The 10061-nt window shown below is 44.4% G+C and overlaps 1 long non-coding RNA gene across 1 annotated transcript in view; it reads left to right on the top strand.

Annotated features, from left to right (window-relative positions):
• The first annotated feature begins 9395 nt into the window (after positions 1–9395).
• The window catches only part of LOC102387382, a 10696-nt gene continuing 10030 nt past the window's right edge, over positions 9396–10061 (top strand). The window contains exon 1 of the long non-coding RNA XR_324995.2: positions 9396–9426. This is a non-coding gene — a long non-coding RNA (uncharacterized LOC102387382). The remainder of the gene's footprint in view (positions 9427–10061) is intronic.

Here is a 10061-nt window from a genome sequence, read left to right as displayed (position 1 = left end):
GACATGAGAAAAAACATCTGATGCTTTACTTCAAGCTCAGTGTGCCCAAGTGCAACGCATGCCCAGAAGAAGCAGTGCATTAGTTGGGCCTGGCTCGCCCAATGTCTGTATAGATCGGGTGTTTCAGTGAGGCTTTTTGGTACTTTTATCTAATTGAATCAGCTTTAGATAAAAGTGCCAAAAGCCCCGCTGGGGCACCTGATCTATACAGATGCTGAGGAGCTGAATTCAACTAATGTGCTGCCTCTTCTAGAAAAGCGTTGTTTCCCTCCCCACCCCCCCATCCCACCCCCACATCTGTCAGCTCCCATATAGTTTACTCAGAAATGGTGACAAGTCATGAAATCAAATCAAACCCTCCATATCTCACAAGACAACTTGGTGTGATGTGAGGAACTTTTTCAAGGAAAGGTTAAATAAAGACTAAGAAGAGCTAGGAAGAAGGAAACAGTATTTTCCCCACACAGCTGTAATCACAACCCAGTGATTAACTTCCAATTTTTAAATTAAACAGAATAACACGTTGTTCAGAAATGTTTTTTTTTAAAGCGAACACAATGTTATGCTATTGATCTGCAGCTCCTCAGGTAAGCTCTTAGTACTCCCATGTCATCAGGCCGTATATTTATTTCTTTTGAGTGTGTTTGTTGATTATCTGGCAGGTGCTAAATGGGTTCAGCACTTTTACCCAGAAGCACTGGAGAAAAGTTGAACCATCGGTTAATTATCTTATTGACAATTACAAGTGAGCACTGCTTTCAAGAAGCAGACAGGTTGATGTAAAGGTTGTTAAAGCCCTGAGCCAGCCCAGGCTCATCCTCCTTCATATTCATTATTTAGATATTAGGTTGCCAATGGCTATTGTCTTTAACAGAGAAAGAAAAAGAAAAAATAAACCACCTGTGTGGCAGAATGGAAATGTTTTAATGCAGTTTTGGAAGTAGTAGAGTAATCTGGACAGTAGAATCCCCAGTGATTAAAGAAACAAATGGTGTCAATTAAAGTAGCATGTCAGCCTTCATTAATTCCAATGCACCATCAATATGCTAACTACCAAATACTTTATCCTGAGGAATGACCCTGATGGATCATAAAGTCTTTGTCTTCCTGGCATTGTATCTCAATAGAAAACCCTCCAGCTAAAGCTAGGCACATTCTCACAGATGGATCAGATGCACATTAAGAGAGAAACAGATTTCCTCTAATACTGACTGAATCTCCTTTCCAAAGTTGGTTGCAACTGTGTGGGCTGGATGTTGATTTACTGTGCATAATAGCAGCAAACTTATAAAGTTTTTGTAAAGGGTAAAATGATCAGAGAAAGTCCTGAGAAGACACACAAAGTGCTCTGGAGTTCTCCCACGCTATGATGAAGCTGTACAGATTAATTGCATCTAATGTTACAATATTTAACTATGATGAATTGGGAAGCTTGACTCAGACTTGAACATTAACAAGCTTGTGTGCAATTTCTTGGAAAAAAAAGGGGATTTATGAAAGAGCAGAAGAGAAAAGAAAAAAAAAACAGTGATTAGAACAATTAATTCAGAACAAGCATGGGGAAGAAAAGAAAATAGAGAAGAGAAATTTGAATGACGAAGAAAGAGGGTAGATGCCATTTAAAGTCAACATTTCTGAACATTAAAAAATAATGCAGTTTTCTTCCTTAGAAGTAACATCCAGGATTTCAGTGGTGCATCTGTGTTGGCAATCACTGACTTTTTCGTGGAGATCACTATATATTTATGATATATATACCACCCACTCACGCTGGTGCAATATTTGTGGAGTGCTACAATCTATATAACACAGATATATTTATAACTAGAAAAGTTCTGGGTGGGAGAAAATTGTTAAAACCTAGAAAACCATGTTTAAAGTGCAGGGGAGAAGGTTCACAAAGTCATGCTAGTTTTGAAGAACATTGTAGAATCAAGTAAAAATCCTAGCTTCCTAGTCTTATTTCTAGCTGTGGTGTGCAGAACAGACAGTATAAAGCAGCCAGAAACCTGCCCTGAAATAGAAGCTGGGAGATTTCTTGGCAGAGGGAGATTCCCGTATGGCCTAAAGCTGGCATAGCCAGAATAGCCCCAGGGGCTATTAAGACCAGAGGAAGATAGAGCAACCCTTAATCTTTTCAAACATATGTTAGGGATATTTTGGCCTCCAGATGGGACAGAATCAGTGTAAGCATAAATATGACTTTATAGCTTTCTCCTCTCAGCTCCCCCTTGCATGAGCTTGGCATGGCTAAGGACTGTTTTTTTGAGAAGTTCAGAAAGCCTGAGTCTCCAAAAGGTTTATTCTTTCCTAATTGAAATGTTGAGAACCAGATTACAAATGTCAGGGCCCTTGACAATGGTGAATATTACTATTTCTCAATTTCAAAAGCTGCCCCTCTATTAAGAGTGTAGATAAAATATCAATGTCTGGTACGACTGCAGCAGCTGTCTGTGTTATGTTTAATACATTGCTTGTGGTAGCATTTGTGAGTTACTAGACAGAAAAGTTCACAAAATAAAAGCAGATAGGGAGAGTTCAGGAAAGAGGAATAAAGGAAGTGGATTTTCTATGTAACCCTTATAAGAATCAGGACAGGCAACAAAGTAGAGTAAAAGGAAAATTGCAGTAATGCCAACTCTCGGGAAACAATCGCCAGACTCCCGATTTCCAAGTTAAATTAACTCTGATTTATGATCTCCAGATAGAGAAATCAAATCTCAGGATTTTTTCTTCTTGCATCTGTATAGAGTGCTGAGCTGTTAAGTCTGTGGAAGTGGGGGGGGCAGATCGAGGCCCCCATATTGAGGGAGGGAATGGGGCAGGGGCTGGGGTGAATGGGGCCAGGGCAGCTCATGTGACAGAGCCACAAGTGGCTCATCCAGGAGCACAGGTGGGGGCGGGATTGCCACCATGCACACCCCTGGAGAGGCATGGGAGGCACATCCCCCCTGGATTTGAGCATGGGGTAGAGGCAGGCTGCCTGCTGTTGCCTGCGGCTCTGTGTCCTGCTGCTTTTGCCCTGGGAACCATGTACTGGCTATGCCACATGTCCCCTGCCCGCCCAACAGCATTATGCAACACCTCGGGTACAGGCAGCAGGGTACAGAGCCCCAAGCTGCAGCAGGCAGCCTGCCTCTTCATCCCTGCACAAATCCAGGGATGCACATGCCCCCCATGCTCCCCAGTTGGTTTGCGCAGCAGCAGGGCACCACACCCCCTCCCCGCTCTCCTGCACTCCTGGACAAGCCTCCCATGGATCCATTGCATCCCCCATCCCAGCCCATGTGTGTGTGTATGTGTGTGTGTGTGTGTGCGCGCTCCCCCCCCGCCACTCCAAAGCCACAACCCCACCAGCCCTGCTGCTGCCCCTCACTCCTAACCCACAGTACCCCACATCCTGCCAGGGTGCATGGCGACCCCCCTCCCGAGCTTCACACCCCCCACTCCTTCTCCTGTCCACACACACACTTCAAAAATAGCACCTCATGATTTACGTTCCAAGTCTCTTGATTTTTAAGAGTTTGTCTCATGATTTGTTTACATGGTGGGGTTGGCAATACTGAAATTGGGGTGTTTTGTTTGAGCTCAGGGAACTCATACAAAGAGAGAGAACCATGTGGAAGAAGACAGGGAGGAAACTGTTAGACAAAATGACAAATTGACAGACAAAGATGAGAGTTTTGGCAGAGCAGAGGGGCAGAAAAATATGCCATTGAGCAAGAGAGGATAAAAGTAGAAAGTTACAATTACACTGAATACAAATACACCAAAAAGAGGTGATCAACCTGGTAAAATTAAATTGGGGAGGGGGGCTAGTGGATGAATTCAAAAGGGAAGTGATGAAATGTAGTTAACAAGTAGAGAAGATGATTTGGGAGGCTGCGCTTCATATAGACTGAAACAAGAACAAGACACACATTTGGGAGACAAGAGAAGAGAATGTTTTTGTGGTCAATAGGAGGTATGGTAGCCAGAACAAGAGATTGCTATGGAGACAAAAAGGAGAGGACAGATCTTGGATACTCAGAAAGGAAGTAGCAGCAGGGTTTGGGAGTGTCCTAAGTGAATGTAGCATGAATAAGGAAAGATCAAAATAAGCCCCCAGTTAAAGACCTGAGTGACAAGGAGCTTTGAGAGAATGGATTAGTGGTAGAGCTGTGTAACAAACAGTTTTCTGTTGAAATCTCAAGAAAGATTTTGAGATTTCAAAAATGCTCCCATTAAGCATTGGGATTACCTCAAGACCTTTCAGTTTTTTTGAAGGGGGGGAGTTATTTGTTTTATTGTTCATAGAAAAACAGAGGAAGCCTGCCATCCACCCCAGAATAAACTGGACTAATAAGCTATTTGGGGTTGGGTCTCTCTGTCTCTCCCTCTGGAACTTTTATACTTTAATTAAATACTCACTAAAGCAAAACCTGGACTTCTCACATCACATGTGTGTACTGTTTTTACCCGCCTCTAGTACAGTTCCTTGAAAAATGTCTTTTTGACCAGAAATCCCAACTTTATCAGAAGTGGTATGTACATTGCAGAACAAAGCTAAGCGACATTTTAGTGAAGGGGAAAATATTTTGTTGGAAAACTCCTGATGAGCTGGCTGAAATTTAACCTGATGATATAAGATCCAAGTGGAGATGTCAAAAAGGCAGGTCAAGATGCAGGGCAGAATGAAGAGCTAGATGTGAGCGTGGACAGAAAAGAAATAATAGCCTTTTAGGAAAGGATAGGATATAAAACTAAAACAGCAAAGGATCATGGACAGAGCCTTAAGGAACCTCACAGATAGGAGGAGGAAAAGGTCCTCTTTTCTTATCTTGTTGTGTCTTATTGTGTTTTCCTTGCACTGTCCCTTAAAGGCCAAAGCCATCATGTTCAGCGCTGCAGATTTCAGTTTGCTTTGTGGAAGTTTTGCAGCACTCATGACTCCATTTTCTCTGCCACCAGGAGCCAGAGACATTCTGGGTTTCTTTTCCTCCACAGGACTGTACAGGGTCAAGTCAGAGGCAGAGTAAGTATAAGATCTGCATACATATACTGAGAGCAATTGAGAAGATCCACCCTGGATATGAGTCCAGAGAATTATGATAATAAATAACTTAGTTGAGCATAAGAGTGTCCAGAGTGTTGTTGCTGAACTCACAAGTTATCATCTGGCGACAAGAATGGGATGCTTTGCTGAAAAGACCCCTCTAGATTGTGGGATGATGTTCTGAGACCTGGCTGTGTTTTGTGATCAGAGGGACGTTTTTTTTTTTTCCTCCTCCTTTTTTTCTCTATATATGGCTGATGTTAGTTAAAACGGCTACATTGACGCATATAGAAGAATTTGATGCGAACCGGCCAGCTTCTTGGGACTCTTATGCAGAAAGCCTATCCTATTACCTGGAAGCCAACAAAATGTAAAACCCAGAACAGAAACGTGCAATCCTCCTGACAGTCGTTGGTGCCAAAACATTTGCCATTGTCCATTCCCTCACAGCACCTGCCTTACCAAACACTAAGTCTCATGCTGAACTAATTGCCCTGCTAAAGGCACATTTTTGCCCAAGGCCATCTGTTATCTTACAGAGATTTCTTTTTTTTTTTTAAACAGGACCAAAAGGCCAACAAAGGCATAGCAGATTACCTGGCTAAGCTCCGTCGCCTTGCTAATTTTGTGAGTCCGGTGATCTCCTGGATGGCCTGCTTTGCAACTGTCTTCTCTGTGGCGTTCAAGATGAAGCAATCCAACATCGCCTGCTCTCTGAACCAAATTTGACCTTCACTACTGCACAGGAAAAAGCTTTGGCAGCTGAAGCAGCATTCCACAATGTGAGAGAAATTCACCAGGCATTCTTCAGCAATGTCTACTTACTCCAAAAAGATCAAGAATCAGATCATCGCCAGCAAATTCAGCAGACTATACCCTCACCAACAGCAGCACATAAGCCAAGTAATCCACAGACATGCCTGAATTGTGGCTGCCAATATAGACGAAAGGAGTGCAGGTTTAGAAGTGCAGAGTGTCATGCCTGCAAGAAGGGAGGGCCACATAGAGAGGGTTTGCCACTCAAAGGCCAGTTCCAGGAGACAAAAAGACTGTGGCAAATGTATTCACTCCCAAACCACTCACAGATTAGAGTCCTCCCCCAACTGTGAGGTACAAAAACCATATTTGATTCAAAATGTTGTTGTTGTTGAAACTCCAAGTTCTGAGATGATTGCAACTGTAGTAATGAATGGAAAGAAGTGCAAAATGGAAGTGGACTCAGGTTCAGGAGTATCCATCATAGATGAAAACACATTCTTCCAGTTGTTTTGGCACCCTCTCCCCAAGTTATTGAAATCTGAGTGTCGCCTGCGTGACTGTTGGCTACAAAGGACCAACTCGCAGGATCACCATAAAATTCTAGTTTACAGGACGGATGCAAAAGTCAGATCATAAACCTTGGGGCTGATTCCCTCACACACACACACACACACACACACACACTCTCTCTCTCTCTCTCTCTCTCACAGTAGCTAGCTATGAACAATAAGCACCGGTATCAAGATATACCTATCCCCAAGCGCTGGAGTCCACTGTTGATGGCGAGTCAAGGCTTCTTTTGGTGAGATGTTGTTTCAGAAGGGGGTCGCCATCTGGTCCTTCTGGCTGGGCAGGCAGGGTGCTGGGCAGGTGAAAAAGGGCACCATTGGGGGTCACTCTTCACTGCCTTTTATCCCTCCCTGGAATACTTTGGTGACTCCCCAGTTTTTGGGCTTACCCAATCTAGGGGTTGTTGACCTCGTGAGATGCCCCCCTTGGTGGTTGCTGGATGGCAGCTGTCAGCCCCAGGGGTCACATCCTCAGGTATGTGCAGTCTTGGGAGTCCGTTGATGAAGTTTGATTCATTCACTACCATGATGAATAGGGCTTTGGGAGTGGTTGATCCGAGGGGGCGGGTATTCAGTCTCAAGAATCAGTCTTTGGCATTGATGAGTTCAAACCAGGGCTTCTGTACCTTTAACAGTGAAGTTTCAGGGATTTCCTGGCTCTGTATTGATCCTTTCCTCTGGTTAGTCTGTGGTTCGGTAGGTGTTAATTGCTGCTCATTAACATGTTATCCTGGCTAGCTACTGTGTTACACAATCAATCATGATTTGTTCAGGGACGCGCTTACTACAGAGAAGCGGTGGTTTGATTCCCGCCCTTGCTAACATTGTCACATGGTACAACTTACTTTTAAACTTAAAGTATATTTGTTACAAAGTTAAAAAGCATAAAATATAAAACATAAAAGGGTGAAATGCCAAGGCACATACAACAAATAGACCAAATACATACTGATGCAGAATACTATTTTATACCCATAAAAGCATCTACAACCTATATTTTTATTACAAGTACACCTTATATTCTATAAAAATAATAATATAATAAAAGAAGAAGAGGGAGGGAGGAAGGAAGAAAAGGTAGAAAAGAGAAAGCATCCCCAAAAGGGGGCAAATACTGCAAAAGGGGCTTTTGCCATATGGAAGGGCTTCACATGGGGGGGGGGGGAGCAGACAAAAAAATGGTTTCTTGCTACATGACTACAATGGACAGTGTGTGGAAACTTTGGGTAGCTGCTGTGTTGATGTCCAGTATGGATCTGTTAGACGGTGTCTACCCCTCATTGTCACTAAGGATACCTGCGAAAGTCTTCTGGGGAGAAATTGGTTCTCACCACTGGGGATCAGTATTTAAGGCATACACAGTCTCTGCACAGAAAGTCTGGAAAGGCTTGCAAGGGAGTTTCCACATGTATTCTCTGAGGAATTAGGAACTTACTCTGGTCCACCTGTGACTTCCAAAAGGATCCTGCGATCGACCCTATCTTTATGAAAGCTCAGAATGTACCTTTCACACTGAAAATTGATGCGGAATTCAATTGGCTTATAGCACAAGGGGTCCTTGAACCAATCATACATACAAGCTGAGCCACACCAATTGTTCCTGTTTTAAAACCTAATGGCAGTGTTTGCACTGTGGGGATTACAAGCGCACTGTTAATAAAGCACTTAAGCAGGACCCACACCCGGTGCCTGCCATTAACCAGTCACCCCAGTTCTTGGGGGTAGGAAGGTTTTTGCCAAACTTGACCTTGCTGAAGCCTATCAGCAATTGATAATGGATGATGAGGATCCTGAGGCCCAAACTATAATTACACACCAGGGAGCGTTCTGTGTCAAGCGCCTCCAGTTTGGAATTTCTGTGGCCTCGCTGTTTGGTGTTGGCGCTGTCCTCAGTCGCACATTGCTTGACGGCACAGATGCACCATTGCTTTTTACCGAGAATAATGACTTCAAGGGGGAGGAACTACGCACAGATTGATAAAGAAGAATTGGCAGTCATTGCAGGAGTTACAAAAATTCACAATTACATTTATGGTTGTAAATTTGAAATCCGAATGGACCACAAACCACGTCTTGGAATTTTTACTATGGACAAACCAACTTCTCCTATTTTGTCTCCCCATATGTAACGCTGGAGCATCATGCTAAATATCATGTACAAACCTGAGAAAATGATTGCAAATGCTGATGCATTGAGCCACCTACCACTGCAAATATCTAATTGTGCTACTCCTCTGCATGCTGGAATCCATGCCAGAAGCCCCTCTTCAGGCTGATCAGATAGCAAGGATGACTGCAAAAGACTCTATCCTTGCCTGTGTCCTCAACTGCAGAGAGGCTGGCCTGCAGGCAAATTGGCTGAGGAATTTTAGGCTATTTTCATCATGTCAGCATGAGTTCTCTGCGCACAAGGAGAACATAGTCCCACAATACATTATTTACTTTATTCATCCATGCCTCAAATCCATGATTAGAAATATTAAAAAATGTTTTCCAGTCCTCTATGTTTAAAAGTTATGTCAAAACAGACGCTGCAGCTTGAAAGGCAATTTTTATCCCCTACACTTTTATTATATTTGCCATTTCTTTGTTTGTGCTACACACAGTCCATGAATAAACAAAGTACTTAATTTTAATAACTTGTATTCTTGACTTATGTCAGAGGCATGTAAAGTGACAGACAGGTGTCTTTTTCTGTATGTTGCTTAGAAAATCGAAATTCATCTTTACATAAATTAATGTTCCAGAATTGTCAGTTTGACACTTTGCACCAGTATTAAGTTCACTTTAAGAACTAAGCAAAGCAAGATAAATACATGGCATGCCTCCACCATTGTATTTAGATGATGACTGTCGCAGGGCACCTCAGTGCCTGCTCCTAGGGAGTAGAAACTGCCAGGGAGAGCGAGCCCTGGCAGAACATATTAAGCACAGCTGCGGGTTGCCGGGGCAACTAAGGAGAGCCAGCTGCCTGTAGGAGGCAGGGCCTGGCCCTTATAAAGCCCAGGGCTGAGGCCAGGTGGGCAGTTCCCTGCCAGCAGCCAGAGGGGCAGGAGCTAGGAGGTGAGTGATGCAGGAACTGCTCTAGCTGAGAGAAGGATGGCAGCTCTGAGAGGTTTGGGCACCATGGTTTAGCCAGGAGGCTTTATGTTTGAGTTATAGCCAGGAGGCTTGAGTTTATTTTTGGCTTTGATTTTACACCGGAGGCTTGGGTGAGGCTGTAGGGGTTGGAGGAGGCCTCATCAGGACCCCAGAGGTGTGGGGGCCCTGAGTGCAACCAGTGGGTTGCGAGCGGGGAACAAGGACCCCGGATTGCATGCGGGGGATGTAGATCCCAGCCCCAGAGTGGGGTACCTTTGAGATGCCCCAGAGGGGGCATGATGAGCCCCAGAAGGGGGCACTAGCGCAACCAGTGGGTTGCGAGCGGGGAACAAGGACCCCGGATTGCATGCGGGGTATGTAGATCCCAGCCCCAGAGTGGGGTACCTTTGAGATGCCCCAGAGGGGGCATGACGAGCCCCAGAAGGGGGCACTGCTAGGAAGCCCTAGCGTAGACGTGGCGAGCCCCAGAAAGGGGGAGTGCACTTTAGAGGAGCCCAGCGTGGGCCCAATGAGTCCCTGAGAAAGTGGGGGGACTATTGAGAAGCCCAAGGTGGGCACGGTGAGCCCCGAAGAGGGGGAGCGCCATATTGAGAAGC

Source organism: Alligator sinensis, unplaced genomic scaffold (genome assembly GCF_000455745.1).
Source record: "Alligator sinensis unplaced genomic scaffold, ASM45574v1 scaffold267_2, whole genome shotgun sequence".
Classification (NCBI taxonomy): domain Eukaryota; kingdom Metazoa; phylum Chordata; order Crocodylia; family Alligatoridae; genus Alligator; species Alligator sinensis.
The sequence above is the reverse complement of the archived record's forward strand: the minus strand, read 5'-3'. Positions and strand labels throughout refer to the sequence as shown.